We start from the raw sequence: 7,800 nt of genomic DNA, 5'->3' as shown, positions 1-7,800 counted from the left end.
AGGGACATCGGTGGTTCTCGACTGACATCGGACGCGTCGTCTCATGTCGGGTGTGGAGGGGAAGAGGGGGTGGGGGGGTCACCTCGGCCTTAACTCCTGATCTCGGACCGGTCGCCTTCCTCTTTGCACGTTCGCCTCTCGTCTCCTGTCGGCGCGCGGACGTCTTTTGTTTCACCTCACAACCACGTCACGGAACCCACAAGAGGGCCAGAATGTACGCTGAATGGAACGAACACTGACCACATGTTTGTGATCGATGCCTTTTCATTCATTTCTTTCCCTTTTAAAAATGAATTTTTTTTATTTTTTTTTGTTGCTTGGTTTGGTTGAATGTGATGGGATTTGGGGTCTTTTGCCTTCAACATTGGCTCTATAAGATTAGCGTTTGACTTCCTCCCTTACGGGGGGGGGGGGGGGGGGGGGGGGGTTCTTTGTGGACCTGAGTTGAGAGGGAGGGGAGGCTGGGGGACAAAACTGAAATCCATGGGGTGAGTCTGCCTAAAAGGCCTTTCAGCTTTCAGGATCGTGAAACGGAGAGAATATTTCATGGCAGGTCGTTGCAAGAGTGCTTTTTTTTTTTTTTTACCTATCCTCCCCCCCATTGTAAACAGCATTAAGCTTAACCTGTTGCTGCCTCAGAGGACTGGATGTGTAACATGCCTTTCCAAGCATCTCTGTGCTTCGACCCCCCCCCCCCCTGCTTTTCGGGCGACTCACCCCACCCTGACTGAGTGAAATGTGATTGCTACTACAGGCTTCTACAATACTGTACATAAGAGTTCACTCTGTGAGTGCACATTTGATAAAAGTTTATTTATTTATATGTAAGCATTTAATAATAAACAGACGATATATTTAAAAGCGTGGCAAGACGGGGAGGGGGGGTCTGGGAGGTCTGGGAGGTATGTGGCGTGAGCTCACATCTACACACTAGTTCGCGAAAAGTCTTGCCTGTGCTCTCGTCAGGGAGGGGATATTTTTTAAAGAAATCAAAAGGATGACTGTTTTGGGACTTTTTTTTTTTAATGTAAGACAAAAAAAAAAAAAAAAAAGAGAGAGAGAGAAATCATCCAGACATCCTTGCATGACGACATATTGGGGGTTTCCAGGTTTGGCTGCACTTGAGTTCACTTGGGTTTACATTTGAAATGTGCATGTGTATTTATACACAATCTTCAATAAAGTTGTGTAAAGCTTCCGGACGGTTCTGACCTGGTTTTTCTTCTCTGACCCTTTTTGTTTCAAGTCATAGAAATTAAAATGTTAATACGTCTTTTTTGGCAAATCTACTTAATAGCAATAGCCTTTTAATTTGAAATGCATGGTAAGTCTTCTCATATGGCGTGTGAACTGACCTCTGATTGGAATAAATCACAGGGCACAGTGTTCTCTCCGGTTCTGAGGGTTCTCAATGGCTGGGAGGTTCCCCGGGAACAGGGCTGGTCCCCCCCTACCACCCACTCCCCCCCCCCCCGACCAATGGGAGGGAGGAGCTGGAAGACCCCGCTGTGGGCAGAGAGCGCATCACTCCCCAAGAAAAACCAGAACCCAGCCGAGTTACATAACCCCGCACAGGAAACAAAGGCAAAAGTCTTTATTACATATGTCACATTCAGATTATTTATTGACTTTAATTATTAGTTTTTATAAACGAAAGGAGAAAGAATTGGATTTTTGAATAGGAGCTCAGGGAAAACTGGGATGAATGCATTTGAATTATGTACAAATTAATTGGTTTTAATTATTGCTTGTATGGACGTGCAGAAATAATGAAGCTCCCTCTCAACACGTCATTGATTTGCGACAAACTTATTAAAACCTTTCATAGCAACAGTTCTGATAGTCGTGAGGTATTTTCACACAAAGTGAATCAAGGATGTAAACTGGGAAGAAAAAAAAAAGACTTTCCCAACTGGTAAATTTACCAATTAAAAGCTTCATGATCATAAAGTTAAAATTTGAGTTGGTAATTCTGAATAAACAGCAAAAAATAATTGATCAGTGTGTTTCACGTTGATTCGAATATTGTAGCAAATATTTTGATTGAATTTACAGCCTAAGCAGGCGTAGCGGTGACCCATAGGGGGCAGCAGAGGGCTTCAGGAGGGCGTGGCAACTGGGAAATTGAGGGGCGGGGTCATGGGGATGTCCCCCCCCCCAATATCATGTATCAATAATATTTTTTTGTATTGATTTATACAAAAAAAAAATCTATTTGATTAAAATACATTTTTCATAACAGGATTTACTTTAAATCGTAGTATGTAAAGGTGAATTTGAATGCGTCCACCCCCGTTGACCCTGGACACGATGGACGGATGAAGCAGAACATGTGCACGTGAGACTTGCTTTCACGCTCCGCGCGCCTCTAAACCGCAACCGGAGAAACATCACAAACGTCAACAACGCGATTGTTATTCCGACGGGATTACAGAGGTTGTATAAAGGGATCACGCGCCAGTGATCTCTTAATCCATCACGAGAATTCACTCAATGTGACCAGCAGGGGGCGCGCTCTGTCAATTTCTCCCTTCCCCTGGTTCGTTGAGAGGGAAAGAAAGGAAGAAAAGGGAAAAAAAAAAAAGCAGTGAGAGTGAGACCTCCTGTATTTTCTCCATCTCTGCGCCCGTCCTGACGTTCCCCGCGAATTTTATCCACGCCGCGCGCTCCGCCACATCCACTCGTTTCCCACCACGAGCCCGACACGCAGCCCGCGTGTGCCGAGGCAGGGGGAAAGGCGGGATGGAGGGAGAGCAATGAGAAGAAGAAGAAGAAGAAGAAAGAGGGACAGAAGACGAGATCTCGTGGAGTCCGCGTGGATTTGTGCGCCTTTCTGCGGATCTTTGACACGCGGGCAACTTTTTTAGGTTTTAGTGAGCGCGCGGCGGAGAGACTGGAGCAGACAACAATAGATTATAAAACAGGCTGCTGCGGTTCGGCTGCAAGGTGAACACCCACCCGTCTCCTTTTTTTTTTTTTTTAATTTAACCCCCGCGTCTTTCTCCAGTCCAACAGAATCCTGCTCGTCTGGATTTTTTTTGTTTTGACTTTGTTACTTTATTTTGGACTTTTATGTTTAAAGGCTGCGTCCATTCTCGTGTGGCGCAAGCAAAAAAAAAAAAAAAAAATGCGATTTTGGACATTTTTCTTTAAAGTTTATTCAATCCTACTTGTGATTTGCTTCGAAATGTCAAATATTACGATGTTTGTGGTTTTTTTCCCCCACGTGCGTAACAATTTTTTTTTTTTTCTTGTCTGCGCACTCGTGTGGTATCTCTGCCAATTTGTTCCAAATGTAGTTCTTATACTTGAACTAATTGATGTTATTTTGATGTTTGTTGTGTTTGCCACAGTGTCCATAATGGCTGGTTGTGGTCTGGCAGACGGACGAATGTTGCGTCCTCACCTGCCATATGTCATTTTTCACTGAGGTCATCTGAGGAGATCGAGTGTGCAGGAAATAAAAGGAGGGTGGGGGGGGGGGAGAAAAGGTACATGAGGTGGTGTTCCTCCCTCCTTTCGGTGCTTTGGGTGGGGTTTCTGTCTCGCCTCGCCGCGGCACGGTGCCTTCTGAGGGCGCACGCCACGTTTTTTTTTTTTTCCCCCAAACCCCCTCCCTGTGCGCCTTTTTACGCACGGCAGGCAGAAGACCAGAGGGATCAACGCCGCAGAACAAAAGAAAGGTGCCAAGCGCTGGTTGAGGTAGTAGTTTGTGCTGTTGGTCGGGTTGATATATTGCCCCTTGTGGAGATGACTGCGCAATCTACTGCCTTGCTGGCGCTGGTGACTTGCAACAGGAGAACCAGAGATCCTGGAAACCCCCCCTCACGCCCCCCCATCACCACCACCGGACCTCACTGTGTTTGTAAACAATCACGCGCTGATGGGATCATTGATACCTGTGATAATTGCAAGAATCTGTACAAAGAAATCTTATCACCCTCACAACTTTTTTTTTATTTTTTTAAATGCTTAAATAAAGTGATTTATATCAACATGTCCCAAGTGATTTTTCTGCAAGTTGTGTGTTAATTGATTCTCCATCTTTCATTTCAGGGTTTCTGTCAGTCAGGAGAATTGTTTATATTCTTTTATTACAGCCGGATTTCTCTTCTTAATCAAAAAATTAAATAATCAGATAGTATTACAGGTATCCAGGAAAGTAGTAATTTGTCGAGTTTGAATATAATTCAATTAAAACCTATTAGAACTGAATGTAATGTAAAGGTGATAAAACCACATATGACAGTTGCAGGCTGATATTAACACCCAGGCAACTTAATGTTCCAGTTACTAAGTAGTGAACTGAAATAGCCACCAATAATAAGTTGGGTTTTTAAAAAAATGTGAAATAGGTGTGTGTGTGACACTTCAGATTCTAAGTTTAAAGCTTTACAAGATAGGAGAATTATTATAACCCACTTTTAATCGCAGTTATTCCCTAAATGTTAAATTAAAGCTGTTTTAAGTAGAATTTCCATGCATTTTAATTGAATAAGTTTAATTCTGGGTCCAAGTCTTCTTCTTTATGGCACCAAACAGATTCTTCTGGTTGTAATTTGTTAGCTGTAATATTAGTCTTCATGTATAAATATATTCTAGCTTATCCTAAATGAATTGGAGATTTTGTTGAACTTGGTATACCGTCGACACAATATTTAATCGATAGGATGCAACATGTTCAACCTCACACCAGAATTTTCTGGTAAATTCAATTTACTAAATGTTCCCCCCCCAAAAAAAAATAAAAATCACTAATTAGGTCGTTCATTCATTCATTTTGCTGCACATTTCCTGTGTGACTGATGCAGCCACAATACAGGAAATCAATTTAGGATAATGGCTCCTGCTGATGACCTCAGCATCATTAGGAATCCTGAATGATGTGTCTGCGCCCACAGTTTTCAGAGAGAAGCCACCGTTTCCCCTGCAAAATGGTTTCTTTTTTTTCTTTTTGGGAGATTCATGGAGCACTCTGCTCCTCCGCTAATGAATCCCTCCGCTGCCCGCTCACTCTCTCCAACTAGTCTCTTGGAGGCCAGTTGACCGTGTTTGTTAGTTCCTGCTTCCCCCGCAGAAGAGGAAGACAAGCAGCAGCGATATTGATCAGCGCCTTTGCTCTCCGCTTTGCTCAGCTTGTCCACGTCGATTTGGACCGAGAGCGGAAATATTTGGGGAGGGATTGATTTTTCGGGGCACTTAAATGTCGAGTAAAAACTTCTCATTCCTTTCACACACACAAAAAAAAAATCAGACAAACCATCTTTTTTTTTTTTACATTAATCCGTCACATTTATTGTCTTTTTGTTTTTTAAAGTTCTGGATAAGAAACACTGAAGGTAAACATTGCCGCTCTGCCCCTCAAAGTCAGAGTCGCACGAAGGAAACATTAAAAATGTTTTTGTTGTTTTTTTTTTTTTTGTTGACTCGGTATATAAAATGTACAGTTCACATTCACAAACGGAGAGATCGAAGGGCTGCACAATGGTCACTTAAAAATGCTTTCCCACTGAGCTTCAAACTTCCACCTTTTGCTACAGAAAAAAAAACAAACAACAAAAAAAAAAAACAACTCTCCATGGTAAAGTAGAAAAAAAAAAACCCCAACAGCAATGACGACATTCACAATACGGCAACTTCAAAAAGATCTACAGTCGGACTGAAGGGACAAAGTAAAAGTTTGAGAGCTTCCTGTACACTCCAGTCCTTTCTTGTATATCTACTCGCGTAGCGAAGACAACAAACCATCATGATGGTTGAACCTGAGTCGATGTGCAGCAGTTGGGTGGCACGAGAGGATGAGAAAAATTATATGTTACGTTTCACATTCATCTAAGAGAAAAAGGCGTATTAATTGACGTAACGAGTCCAAAGGATGCACATTCAACACGTACCGACAACCCGTTCAAAACAATCTCGAGAAACGCGCTCAGACAAAGGTATGGGTGGCAAGTTTTGAAACTATAAAGTATAAGCATAAAAATAAATCATCTAATAATAAATTATTAAATAGAGCTTGACAAATGGTCTGCTACATTGCATCTGACACGAGGACAGAAATAAATGTTTTCAATGACTTCCACTTCCACATGTTTAAAAAAAAACAAAAAACAATGAAACAGATGTTTCATGGAATGTACAAGAGGAAAAATGCACCATATGAACTTTAAATAAATGTAATGATGCTGCAAGGACGAGGAATTTAGAGAATAATTGTCAACTGCAAAGAAGTCCGAGCTGAGGCCCCGCTTTCACGGCAAACGTTCTTGAGTGAACATCGTTTTCAAAACGCAGTCGCGTAAACAGGGCCGAAGGCGATTGTTAGCGGAGCCGTGAGACACAGCGACACATTCCGGGACGTGAAGTTAAAAGTTGTACAATTCCGACGCTAAACTGTCGGGCGGAGAGTTGAAATAAATCCTTTTGGAATAAAATGATGGAGACACTGGTTCAGCGGTGTCGAACTCCGGCTGAATGAACACGAAGCTCCCGTCGGTTGCTAGCTAGCTTAGCTTACGACGGCCGGGTAAAGTCCCGTACTTTACTTTGTATAACAGCTAATTGTTGATTTTCTTCCTTCTTTTCTCTCAATAAAATGAATAAAACGCGTCTTGTTAGTGAGCTTTACAAACATTAGTCAGTGGACAGAATTATAATAATCTCAAGGCTATGCTAAGCTAAGTAGCTAATCGCTAGAGCTTGATATTTAATGTAGAAACATGGCTGCTGTGGGAAACCAGTGAACTGAATTTTATGGTAACTCATACAACCATGGGCACCAAAATATCCTCATCAAACCAATGAATCAAAAAAAAAAAGTTTTTCTTTGAATCATGCACTTTGAAGTCGTTGCGTCTCTCTTCGTGCAAACTCCAGAAGACGACTTGTTTTTTTGTTTTTTTTAAACGCTGGCTACTTTTTCATCTCCTGCTCAAAGCGAGTAACCAAACTCTTTAAAAGTTCTCTTTCACCCAGAAAGAGACCGATAACGTGCAAAGACGGTTTTGGTTTCACATATGGCCATTAGCATTAGCGACACACTATTCCGTTCCTTTATCTTGTCCTTTAGCTCCGATGCTAAACGTCAGGGATACTAATAACGCATAAAGGGGAAGAACAACCTCTTAAATATATGCATGGGTGTTGTTGTTTTTTTTGCACTTTTACAAACAAATAACATTGTCACTTGGTACATTACATAAATACAAATCCAGTCCATGTAAAACAGCAGTCACTGTCTGCATGCATCCACACAGCGAATCACTGCGTCCGCATGTTCTGGCTATTTTTTGTTTGGTTCAACTTTGATTGTTTTTTTTTTGTTTAATTATCTTTAAAACGTAATTGAATTTAGTCCTCCCTGCTACAGGGAATATTGGCATTTTGTCCCCCTCCTGATGTCACGTTTCCAAAGTGATACTCAGGACATCCGTGCACAATCTCATGGATTATTTCACACTTTGAAAAATTTTGAAACATTCGGTCACTTTCACCGGAAGCAACGAAAACATCCTGCAGGTTTTAGGCAGAAAGAAGAAAACATTGAACTTAAATAATCTTAAATTAAGATAGTTAGTCAGTTCAACATCTACTTTTCTTATATTCACGATTAAGTGACTCTAAAATCATAATGTTTAATATGAAATTTCCTTAAAATTTTCTAAATTTAGTCAGTCCTGCTTTTTATGCTGACATCAGTTTTCATTCAAATAAAATGTGATGACTTCATGCAGGTTTAGGGGCTCCACTTCAGTTTTTGCATTCAAATGCACATTTAGCTATGTTTGCTTTTGTCCAACT

This window comes from Blennius ocellaris (genome assembly GCF_963422515.1).
Source record: "Blennius ocellaris genome assembly, chromosome: 22".
NCBI lineage: Eukaryota > Metazoa > Chordata > Actinopteri > Blenniiformes > Blenniidae > Blennius > Blennius ocellaris.
The sequence above is the reverse complement of the archived record's forward strand: the minus strand, read 5'-3'. Positions refer to the sequence as shown.